A 13653-nucleotide genomic window follows, 5' to 3' on the forward strand; every position below is an offset into this window, starting at 1 on the left:
GCAATCATCCTCCCGGTAGCCAAGTTCTGCAAAACGCAACCATGTGGAAAAAAGACGACACAACAATTTAGTGAAATGGTTATCTTACTAACAGACATGAGATTTAGATTAAAAGAAGGAATGCAAAGAACATCTTTGAGAGTAATATTGTCATTGAATTCAATTGTTCCCGTATATGAGATGGGTGTAGTTGAGCCTATGGGCAGATTAACATTTGGAATAAATGATGATGAAGTATGTGTGAAAATTTTTGAATCGGATGCAATATGATTGGTTGATCCGCTATCCAAAATCTATGGTTTTGTAAAAGCTAAATTAATATACAAGTTATGGGCAAGCAGACCTACAGAGCTAACAAACGTGTCACTTTTATCGTTATTGTTGAGCGAGTAAATAGCATTTGCCAATTTCTGAATTTGCTCGGCAGTGAAGCCTTGGTAGTTGCTCGGTGTGTGTTTAAGAATCATTAAGGACTTTTATAGGTTATAATGAGATTGTATTGTATTATAAAATAGAACAAAGATGAACAAAAGAGAATAAGGATGAACGAAAGAGTAAAAGGAAGGCAAATGATATGAGAATGAATATATCTTTTATTATTCACTTGAAATCAAAACAAATAGTCTGAATATAGACAAACAGTACACAAATTCTAGGTCTAGCTAAAGAGAGAAAGAATCAATCAATAAATACTAGAATCATAGTAGACAAAGACAAAATAAAGGTTATTCACCTCTATAAAGAGAAACAACTAAGAATTAGAAAATAAACAATTAATATTAGCATCTTTCTATAACTCTTGTATCCATATCCTTTAATACCCTAAAAGTTGGGGAGCAAATATTGATGAGACCCAGCTTAGAACAAATACTCTTGAAAGATTGAGGACTTAAAACTTTGGTATAAATGTCAGCCAATTGCATTGTGGTGGAAATGAGAAACAAATGGATGATACCCTTCTTTAATTTTTCCCTAACAACGTGACAATCTATTTCTATATGTTTCGTACGCTCGTGAAACACTGGATTTGCTTCAATTTTGTAAAGAATTTCATGAGGAGAAGAATAATTTAAAACAGGTGTTAGAAGCATGTTTATAATATGTGCAACATGTATCACAGAATATGATCAATAAATTTTGGGTAAATGAGATTGTATCATGAGAGCTCTTGCTACATTTAATATATGTCTTGCTACATTTAATATATGACCATGTTTGCTTTCAACTGCTATTTTTTTTTTAGTATTGACACATGATGTTTGATGCATTATTCTTTGTTAACAAATAAATTAGTCATGAAAAATTCAGTGTCATTATCATTTCTTATTATTTTCATTGTTGTCTCAAATTATGTTTGAACAAAAACAACAAATTTTTCCAAAATCTTGACAACTTCATATTTTTGTTTTAAAAGAAAAATTAACGTGTACCTCGAATAGTCATCAACTATGGCCAAGAAATATTTATAACCATGAATTGATGGTATTGAGTATGACCCCCATACATCTACATGAATCAATTCAAAACAATTTTAGATTTAGATGTACTAATAGGAAATGAAAGTCTTTTTGTTTTGCAAAATGACAAACATCACAAACAAATGATTTGGTTTTTTTAACAAAATGAAATTTAGTCACTATAACATCAATACATTTGTTAGAAACATGTCCTAATCGAAAATGTCAAAGGGTTTTTAGATCATTAGGACTGACATTAACAATATTGATGGTATGTGCATATTTGATGGGTTTGATTTGAAGTTTTTGATAGGATGGGATCCTGAGTATATAAAGTTTGTCTTGCATCTTAGCAGAACCAATTATTTTCAAAGAGTTCTTGTCCTGAATGTGACAACCATTAAAGTCAAAGGTAAGAATACAAGATAAACTATTAATCAATTTTGCTACTAAAAGAAGATTAAAATTGAAACAAAGAATATACAGAACATTGTCTATGACATGATTTTGATTGAGAAAAACAGTTCCAAAATAATTAAATGACTTGATTTCCATTTGGTAATTTGACATAAATATGATTAATTTGATGAGTGAAATAAGTTAAGGATGAACAAATGTGATCAGTAACACCACTATCAATAATCCAAGAACTGAAGGAAGAAATAAAGTTATTACTAATTTGTGTTGTCATGTTCGAAGGAATAACAAAGACTTGACTAGAAACATTGACACTAGATTTGACCTGTTGTAAAAGCTAACAATGTTTGATACTACTCAAAAGTAAAACCAATTTGTTGAGACTCAACTTCTGACTTTGAACCTTCATGATTCTGCTCATTATTATTAAAATCTGTATTATGAAAGACTGCATTAGTATGACTCTGATCATGGTTATGATTTTTAAACTTGAAATGAGGTGGAAAGTCATGCTTTTTATAGCATGTATCAATGGTATGCCATGTCTTTCCTATTTCTAATAATTCTCATTTTCAAAAATAAAATTCACGAGGGTTGCTTTAACCTTGACGAATCTTATTGTTGATCATTTATACATTATGGGTGTTCTTATATCCACACCAAACTTAAAAGTTTCCTTATGTTTCTAGGTTTTTATATCCACACCAAATTTACAATGCTTTCTTGTGTTTATGGATGTTCATGCTCCCACTAAACTTAGGACCATTTATTGTATTCTTTATTTTGAGATTCATTATTTTCAATCTCAAATATATGTTACAAACTTTTCATGCTTTTATGGTTTTGATGGGATCACATAACAAAAATTGGCTTAGTGGGATGAGAAGTGTAAAAATTTTCAAAATGACTTTTTAGCTAGTGGCTCATAAAAAGAGACAAGGCTTTAATCATATTCAAACACACATAAAAACAAAAATTAAGCAAGAACCAATTTTATTTTATTTTATTTTTTTGCATAAAAGAACATGTCAAGCCGATTTAAATCAAATCACTCAATTCACCTAAGTAGGATATTAGAGTTAAACTCTTTTGATCTTAATTATCAATCTTTAAGATATAAAATTCTAAGTAAAAGTAATTTCAACCAATATGAACTAAAAAATTTTAATTTTTCCCTAAAAAGGTAAAAATTTTATTGACAAGAAAATAAAATATTTTTATGCATCCCAAATTTAAGAAAAGACAGAGATAACAATAAGATTAGAAAATACAAATAAAGTCAACTATAAGGAAAAACATTAAAAAGTAGGAATATAGGAAATAAAATAAAAAAAATAGAAAAAAGAAAATAACAAAATAACAAGATAAGAGAGGGAAGAGAAAATTGACCCTCAGCCAAGCTGATTGAGATCAAGCTCAAGTGGACATGGAGGCCAATCAACAAGATCAAGAAGAGGTAGAGGCTCAAATGGAGGACAACCATGGAGGTCAAAGCCCACCTCAAAGGCTTACAAGAAGCATGTTCAAAGCTTTAGGAGCTAGGGGACAATTATTTTCTCTTTTTTGTAATTTCTTTGGTTGAAGGTGCTTAGAGGGAAACATTAGAAACCTCTATTGTTAAAGCATCTTTTAGTCTTTAGTTAGGAGCTTTAGGAGGGGGGTGCGTTAGTAGATAGGTGTAGGAGTAAATAAGGAGGTGCCAAAGTGAAGGAAGAGGTCACACCTTCCTCATGCATGGGTTTAGGCGCCGGTTCTAGTAGCTTTTAGGAGGGAATTTTGAATTCTTTTAGTTTGATTTTCAGCACCTCTAGGCTATAAATATAGGTGCTTCCCTTGTACATTTCAGATTTGAATTTTAATTAGAGAAACTATACTCAAATTTTGATAGAGCATTAGAGAGCTTTGAGCCTTCTTCTCTAGTCTTATCTTGATGGTTCCACACTCATCTAGGAGCATCCATCCTTCTAGTGGCGTGATCATCCAACCATACATCCATCTTCATGAGCTTTCCCCTCTCCTTCCTTCCTTCTCTTTTGTTATTCATGTTTTAAGCTTGTGTTCTTGAGTTTTGGTTCGGTTATTTGCTTTTTCCAGCAGCTGTTCTTCTTCTTCTTTGTGTTTGGTTCGGTGCCTTTTAATTTCCAGCACTCCTTTTCAGTTTTCTTGCCTTTTATTTTAGTTTGTTCGGTTCATAGTTGTTCTTATTCAATTCTATTCGGTGCTTTTGTTTTTTTATCTCTTTTTGATGGTTCAATTTGACAATATGTGGAACTTCCATATGAGTTTGGATTTGGTGCTAGTTTTGGTGAGTTCTTGACTTAGAACATTGATCCAATTCTAAGAAAAACTGCCTAACTATTGTCCAACTCAAGTTGATTCCTAAGAATGTCAAGAATCATTCTCTATCTTGCTATTGGAATCACATCACAAGCCCTAGTCCTTGACGAATGTCTCAGACTCTTCCTCCTCCACTACATCTTTCCTATCCTCATATGAGATCTCCATAGCAATAGCTTCGACCCCCGATCATCAAGTTGATGATTTCTAAAGCCTATTGGTTAAGCTACCTATGTTGAATAAGCATGAGGGAGAAATGAATACAATATTTTTTTAATTTCTATTTTATATAAATATTAAAAGTTAATGACATAAATAAATAGAAACAAAGGGAAGCAATGACAGGAATATAAAGGAAGGAAAAACAATTCAAAACAAAAGAAAGAGAAAAATAAAAACTAACTAATAAACTTATACTAGTGCTTCTTTAACATCACTAGTTTGACAAATGGAAATCAATCTTAGAAAGTGAATTTATCATAGAACACGTACATTTTTTCTTGGCTTTGAAGATATCAAAAAGTAATTTCTTCATTATGCGCCCTTAATTTAAATCGGTCATGTTACACATCAATTAGGCCTTAGTAATATGAAATTTTGAGTCTCCCCTTATGTCCATTATTACAAAATTTGTATAAAAAATAAAATTGTTAACCTTTTCCAACATGTTTTCCATCATCTAGTGGGGAATCTTCATCGTTTTGCTTGTTAGTTGGAGGGTTATATGAGTGATCTTGAATTTTACATCTTTTATCTTCAAGTGCATGAATAAGGGCATCAAATTAATGTTAGAACGTACATCAAGTTGTTGGGTCCCTTAGTGTCTAAGTTCAAGAGGGGAGGGGTGAATTGAACATATAAAATTTTCGCAAACACAAACTGTTTTCAGTATATCAGAGGTAAAAGAACAGATTGATTTTAGAATGAACAAATTGATTCTTCAAAACAGACTAACACAAACAGAACTGCACCAGATTGGGATTAAGATCAAATAGTGAAAGATAGCTAAATCAGATTGGTTCACTTTTAACAGTTTTGAAGAACACACACTATACCAAAAGAACAATCAAAATCATTCAACACAAAGCTTTAAAGACAATGAATCTTCAACATGAATTTTATGAAGAAAACTGTTAGTTCTTAATTCAATTACAAACTTATATTCAAAAGCTTTGTTTATGATTAGAGAACTTTTCCAGATTAAGAAGAACAATTTTTATTAAGCCCAAAATTAACAGATTTGATTTCAAATGAACAGATTTCGTTCTTGACAGAATTAAGCAAAAGCCAGAAACAAGTGCAGGGATGAGAAGAAAAGTACAAGCAAGCTTTTATAATGGTTCACTCATAAAGAGCTACATTCAGTTTCACCTTACTCCAAGGTGGAATCCACTAAAACCAGTTTCAATCACTTACAAACACAACAGTTCTTGAACACTACAAGAACAATACAACCAATGCTGAAAAACCCTATTTCAGCATACCTTGCACTCCAAGAAACCCTATCAAGGAGTGACTAACACTTACACCTTTACAAACAAGAATAAAGGAAAGATAACACCTGAAAAGAAGATTCAAGAACTCAAAACCAGTAGTTCAATTGCTGCAGAACTGCACCAGCACCTTCACCAAGATCAAAGTTTTCCTAGAAAAAGCACATTTGAAGATCCCTTTGGAAAACCTTTCAAAAAATCTTTTCAATCCTTCTTCTCGCACAGAAAGTGTTTAATCTCTGTCAAAAACGTGATTGCTCAACAACCTTTCATGTGAGAGAAGCTTTTCTTTATATAGAAAACAGTTTCTAACTACTTTTCAAAAAACAATTGAAAAGTTGTTATGAAAACAACATATTCAGTTTAAACTAAACAGATTTATTTTAGGAAAACTGCCAATTCAGCTAACTGAAATAACTGACTGAGTTGTACCTTTGGTGCCCTAACCAACTTTCGAAAAGCCTTTTAGCAAACCAAAAATAAACCTATTCTTTTACAGAGAAACATATTTATTTTAATATTATGGAAATAGAAACCTTTCTTTGTATCGCAGAAAAAAAAAGGAAAAAAATAGATAAAGAATTCATTATCTATATATAGATATAGATACGATAGATAAACGAATATACCTAAAAAAATGCATCTATTCTTTAATCGTCTAGGAACAGTATATCTACAGATACCTAAATAGATAAAAGAAATATGTTATGTATGAGAATATAGAAAGAAGAGCACAAATTTGTCTGAGTATTTATCCCCATGAATATGGGGGATAGATACTCATTGTGCAGTATCCTGATTTTTGAGAAAACTCTAAAAAGCTTTTTGAAAAACATTTAACCACTTCATGTGCTTGATCTAAGCTTGATTAGGCATCTAGGATAGGTCATGTAGGAAAAGGCAACCTTACACATACACAAGCCTAAATACAAGACCATCTAAACCCATTACAAACTTCAAAGCAAACTAGCTATTTTCTACATCAAACACACACTAAAACTAGGTAGAGAAGAAGCTTCATCCATCTTCAACACAAGTAACTCTTTATCCACTAGTAATTTCTCTATGGTGATAGGAATCGTGAAGCTCCCATGATCCTTCAACTTGAGAGGTAAAAATATGTGAATTGTTGCATTACAATCTACCACCAACTCAATTGTGTCCTCCTAAAAAAATTCTTATTTTTTTATTAGTATCTCTTTCATGAATCTTCTAAATGAAGGCATGTGTTATTTATGGAGTAAAACCTTTGTAATACTTCACTATATGAAGTTGCCCAATGAATTTTAGTTGTCCTATTTTTCTTTTAATGTTTATGAAGTCTTAATCTCAGGAGGAGTTGGAGATTATGACGTGATAACTAATAATGATTTGTGTACTCGTGATAACCTGAAGTTGTTTGTGTACTCGTGATAACAAAAAGTGATTTGTGCACTTGTTGTAACTAGGAGTGATTTGTGTAATCGTCTCAAAAAATGTTTTTATGTATTTGCTTTGCAATTTGTTTGCAAAATTGTCTAACTATGAGTCTTTTTTCTTTCTTTCAAGTGTTTGAACTCTTTTTGATGTTTTCTTCTGTCTCTTAAAGTCACCAAAGTAGTTGTTCCACCTAAGCTTCTACAACATCTACGATGCTACCTTAGAATGAGGTGAATTCTAAAAAAACATTAGTTAACTAAATCACTTCCTATCAAGAGTATCAATGGATATTACAAAGAAAAACTGAATTATAAATTGTTAACTTCAAAGACAAGAGAAATGATGATGATAATACTTCAAGAAGTTTCAAGAAAAAAAAGGCAAGCTAGGATTAAAGGCAAATTTAGAAAAAAAAATCAAAAAAAAATCTTAAGGAATGGTTCTAGATTTGATTAACAAAAGAAAAAAAATATGCAAATTAAATCTAAGAACAAACACAGCACAAATTTAAAATGTAATTTTGGAACAAAACAAAATTTTAAACTCAATGATGCTTGGCACTAAACACGAAGTTAAGTCAAAGAATTAGCCAAGTGTGAATGTTTGAGACAAAGAATTAGCTTTTAGTTGCTTATTTTACTTTATTTCCATCATAAATGAGCCTAAACTTTTTCATCTCTTTTCTTTCTTTGATTTGTTTTTCTTTTGTTTACGAGAGTACACCTTTGTTTTTTTCTCAAATGCAAAAGCAACTATTTTTTTTTCTAATTCAATTCCAAAATCAACGACAAATATGTGTAACATGCGTTAAATGGGTTTGATGGATTTCAAGTTCTCCTTGCTTAATTATTTCCTACTATTCTCACCCCTTAGCTTATTTGGTCTTAATAGGCATAATTACAAAAGGTGCTAATTACACCTATTACTATTCTCACCCCTTAGCAAATTGTGCTTATTGGATAACGATAAAGAGAAAGTCAAATAAAAAATGATTTTTTAAAATAATAATATGAAATAAAATGAATGAAACAAATATATGAAAAAATAATAACAAATACAATTAAAAGAAAGATTAAAATATAAATCTTTAAAATTACTTTTTTTTTTAAATATTACAAAACTAAAAAGGTATTTTATTTTTAATTAAGTAATTCAAATATATAAATATCTTTTAGATTTTCATTTAAATATATATATATAGGCCCATCACCATTTTTATCTTAAAAAGAAATATAAACAAAAAAGCATAAAAAAACAAAAAAATAAAAAACGAAAAACTAAAAACTAAAAACTAAAAAAAAGAACATAACAGAAAAGTGAATCATGCTTTTCTCACTCACACCAATCATGCTCACTAAACTCACAGTACACTACACGTTACACACTATTACAGTCACAAATAACCTATCACAAATAACCTAACTGACAAAAAGGTAAAGCAAAAGGAGTATGAAACAAAAAGAAGGCAGAAAAAAATAAAATTTCTTTACACTGTAATAATAAAAAATATCACTTTATAACTTTTTATGATAAAATAGAAAAAAAAACAATAATAGTTTCACTTTTTAATATATTATCAAAGTTGTTTTTGACTCTATTTTAATAATTTTGTTGGGTTTATTTTTACTTTACACCGTTAGCAGACTACTTGATAGTTGTCACAGTGTTTATGAAACTCGAATATCTGTTTTAAATGGAGTGTTCGTGTCGAACACACTTATCGGATACCGACACATGTATAGGACATGACATACGTATCGACATTTGTACGACATGTATCATTGAAATGTCCAATTCAAAAAATATTTGTTGAATTTCTAATAATTATAACACGGGTCTAACACAATTTTAAAAAGGAGAAAAACATTAATTTTTTAAGAACTCAAACTTATTGTATAAACTTTTAATATAATTATAAAAATAAGGAACAAATCATTTTGAACCAGCCGTAAAAAGATTTTTCTGTTAAAAAAAATGAAACATACTTAGTGCACATAAATCTTTATTATCAATTTATATAATATATATGTCCTCGTATCCTACATTGTAGAGATTATATTTATATTTATATCAGTGTAACTCAACCTATAAGAATGTGTGTTGAATATCTTATATGAACTAAAGATTAAAATATGAACTAAAGATTTAAACATTCTACAACTTATTAAAGTCGACTTCATACAACTTATTAAAGTCGACTTCAACTTATTAAAGTCGACTTCATAACATCCTCACTATCACCATCTCCAACGTCCAACTGCCTCACCAACTGCCACGAGGCCCTCCACCGCATCACCACCACCATCGTATCCTAACTCTTCTGCGTAAACACTCCTCATATGTCGCCGTCGCAGCCATTTTGTAATTAATCTTAAAATATAAATTTAAAATGATTATTTAATAAATATTTTTATAGATATATGTTGGATATTTGGCAAAGTCTGAAGAATAAGTCAAGCTAGTTTTTAGGAGTTAAATAAATCTGTTGCAGATATTTTATATTTTAATATTAGTGCCTATTTCTTAGTTATCTGTTACGTAGATTTCAGTTTCGGTGGTTGTAAGGTTTTTATAAAAGCCATTCTCTATTCATTATAATATATACTAAATATTTCTATTATCTGGTATCAGAGCTACACATTACAAGAGTGTTTGAGAGGAAAAACACAGTACTGAAAAATGGCAGACACTATCAGTTTCACCGCACCTGTCATACCAAAATTCGATGGAGATTATGACCACTGGAGTTTTCTCATGGAGAACCTTCTTCGATCCAAGGAGTATTGGAGCATCATTGAACCAGGATTTGATGATCTGAGAAAAATCGAATCACCTACTCCGACTCAGAAAAAGGCGCTTGAAGAAGCTATTCTCAAGGATCTCAAAGCCAAAAACTACCTGTTTCAATCAATTGACAAAACCATGTTGAAAACTATCACCAGGAAGGAGACAGCCAAACAACTATGGGAGTCCATGAAAATCAAGCACAAAGGTAATGCTAGAGTGAAACGCGCACAACTACAAAGGCTAAGGAAAACTTTCGAAACCTTGGAGATGAGGGCTGGAGAACGAATAACGGGATATTTTTCAAGAGTCATGGAGATCGTCAACGACATGAGAAATAGTGGAGAAGAATTAGACGATGTCAAGATTGTTGAAAAGATTTTAAGAAGTCTCACAGACAACTTCAACTTTGTGGTTTGCTCCATCGAAGAATCAAAGGACATTGATAGCCTTACTGTTGACGAGTTACAAGCATCACTACAAATACATGAGAGCAAGGTGGTTGAGAGAAGGAGTGAAGAGCACGTTCTGCAAGTGGAAAATGTGTCAAGGAACGCTCAAAGAGGAAGAGGACGAGGACGCGGAAGAAGCAGCTACAGAGGTAGAGGCAGATCCTTTGTAAACAGAGCAGCCATTCAATGTTTTCGATGTGGAAAACAAGGTCACTATCAGTTCGAGTGCACTAGTGAGGAAAAAAACGTCAACTATGCTGAGTTTGACGAAGAAGAAGAATGCTTACTAATGGCGCATGTCGATGTGAGCAATCTCAAAGAAAGTGGCATATGGTTTTTGGACTCCAGATGCTCAAACCATATGACGGGAGAAAAATCTTGGTTTGTTGATCTAGATGAAGGTTTCAAGCATTTTGTTCGGTTGGGAAACAACTCTAAGATGGTGGTTCAAGGAAAAGGAAACATCATATTTGAAGTGGAGGGGATAATACTTGTTTTGACTAATGTTTATTATGTCCCGAATCTGACGAACAACTTGTTGAGCATTGGACAACTTCAAGAGAAGAATCTGACCATTATGATCAAGAATAATGTGTGCAAGATATATAATTGTAAGAGAGGGTTGATCATGGAGACTCAAATGACGATGAATCGGATGTTTTTGGTTTACGCTAAGAAGAAACCAACATCTGTGAAATGTCTCAAGGTGGAAGAAGAAGACGTGGGATCTCTTTGGCACAGGAGGTTTGGACATTTAAATAATAAGTCCATTCAAATTATGGCAAAGAAAGGAATGGTGAAAGGGTTACCTAGCTTGAAGGAGGATGTTAAGGTGTGCACAATATGCAATATGGGAAAACAACAACGAGAAAAATTCCCAAAGAAGAGCAAGTGGAGAGCAACAGAGAAGCTAGAACTAATTCATGCAGATCTATATGGTCCAATCACCCCAATGTCTCATAGTGGAAAAAGGTATTTGTTCGTGCTTGTTGATGATTTTTCTCGTAAAACATGGATTCATTTTCTTGCAGAAAAAGCAGAAACGTTTGAGGCTTTCAAAGCGTTCAAAATTTCTGTTGAAAAAGAAGCTAAGACTGTCATTCGTGGTCTGAGGACAGACAGAGGAGGCGAATTCACCTCAGACAAATTCAACAAATTTTGCAGAGAGCATGGCATAAAATGACAATTGACAGCATCATATACTCCTCAACAAAACGGAGTAGCAGAGAGGAGAAACCGCACTATCATGAACATGGTGCGTTGCTTGCTCTCCGAGAAAGAAATGCCAAGATTTCTATGGCCAGAAGCAGTTAGATGGACAGTTCATGTCTTGAATCGAAGTTTTACAAAGGCAATAAAAGACAAGGTGCCTGAAGAGAGATGGACAGGAATCAAGCCAAAGGTTGACTATTTCAGAGTTTTCGGTTCAGTTGCTCATGTTCATGTTCCGATACAAAAGAGAATCAAGCTTGATGATCGAAGTCATAGATGTATCATGCTTGGAGTTAGTGAGGAGTCCAAGGCTTATCGATTGTATGATCCAATCACGAAGAAAATCACAATAAGTAGAGATGTTATTTTCGAAGAAGAAGCGCAGTGGGACTGGACATTGAGTACACCAGAGCAAAACATATTCACATGGGAAGATGATGATGGAGTTCTCGAAGAAGAACAAACTGAGGATGAATATGAGGAAGAAGGACCTGAAAATTCTATAGCAATACATGCTCCGAGAGAAGAAACAGAAGAGATCACTACATCAACAAATCCTATGCGTGAACATGAAAAACAATCAAAAAGAGCAAGAAAGCCACCTGAATGGATGCAAGATTTTGTAAGCGGAGAAGAAGAAGATGATAATTGGGCAAACTTTGCTTTTTTCATATGCAATGATGATCCGATAAACTTCTCTGAAGCGGCAAAGGAAGAAAAGTGGAATGAAGCAATGAAGTTGGAGATTCAGTCCATTGAAAGAAACAACACTTGGGAGCTCACAGAATTGCCAATAGGAGCAAAGACAATCGACATCAAATGGATATACAAAACAAAGTTGAATGAAGAAGGAAATATCGAAAAATGCAAAGCACGTTTAGTGGCAAAAGGTTACTGATAGTTGTCGTTTTGCTGTCAAATTAATATGATTATAGCGTATACTTGTCTAACACTAGAGAGATGATAGTATAATTGTGGACAAATGTCCCCAAGTCATCTCCTAACGAATCCAATAGTAAAATCAGTTGATCAGGGTTTAAAATCTATCTGCAAGCAATAAAAGTTAGCAATAACAATAAAAATGAAAAGGGGGTTTGAGATAGTTGTGCAAAAAATATAAAAGAGATTAAAATAGCAAATAAAAAGCGGTTGATCCCTAGTTCTTCCACCATTGAATTCTTCACAGGTTCTCTAAAGATTAATCTTTTCTCAATCCTCCAACAGAACTAAACCAGATTGAACATGCGCCGATCTGATTCAACCGAAACTCACCAGTAAAGCATGCGTCTACTAGTTTATTCAATACCCACTTTGTTTCATGCGTATACTCCATGGGAATGCTTACCTCCTCTCCCTTGAATCATGCGCCCAAGAAATTAATTAGAACAATACGAACTAACTGAGAAACCAAAGTTTAAGATAAGGAAGACTCTCAATCATGCGTTCAAGTACAACCTTTCACAAAAACCAGTTTTCCAAGAGATTAGACAATAAAAACAACTGCTATAGAGAATTAAAAATCGAAACTTTCATTTAACAAAACCTCAGAACTCAATGGAGAATTACAAAAGAATCAACCAAAAAGGTTTATCCTTCCATGCGGAGGCAAAACAAAAGAATTACTAAGAAGAAAATAAACTAAGAAAACCCTATGAAGCTCTCTCTTTTCTCCTTGATGCTTGTGTCCTTTTATAGGCTTTTCTGCTCCAAGGATCTTGGGAAAATATTGCAGTTTAGATTTTGTAAACAGTTTCCACTTTCCATAATTCTTTTTATTTTGCAGAAGATTTGCTTCCAATTCTGTTTCTGGAATCTTGTAGCTTTTATTTTCTCTTTCTTCTCCTCATAATATTTTTTCTGTTTTGGTTCAAGAAGCAACTTGGACTTTTGCATATTTGGCCCATTCACAAAGGTAGATGCTTCCTCCGAATAATTTACTCTAAAAACACAAAATTAACAATAATAATAGTTAAGGCCCAAATAAACCCAATTATAAGAATATTAATTAAAACAATGGATTTATTTATTATTATAGTCCAATAATCTATGAATAAGGCTAATGAGTGTGAATAAATATATGCT

Source organism: Phaseolus vulgaris, chromosome 9 (assembly GCF_000499845.2).
Source record: "Phaseolus vulgaris cultivar G19833 chromosome 9, P. vulgaris v2.0, whole genome shotgun sequence".
NCBI lineage: Eukaryota > Viridiplantae > Streptophyta > Magnoliopsida > Fabales > Fabaceae > Phaseolus > Phaseolus vulgaris.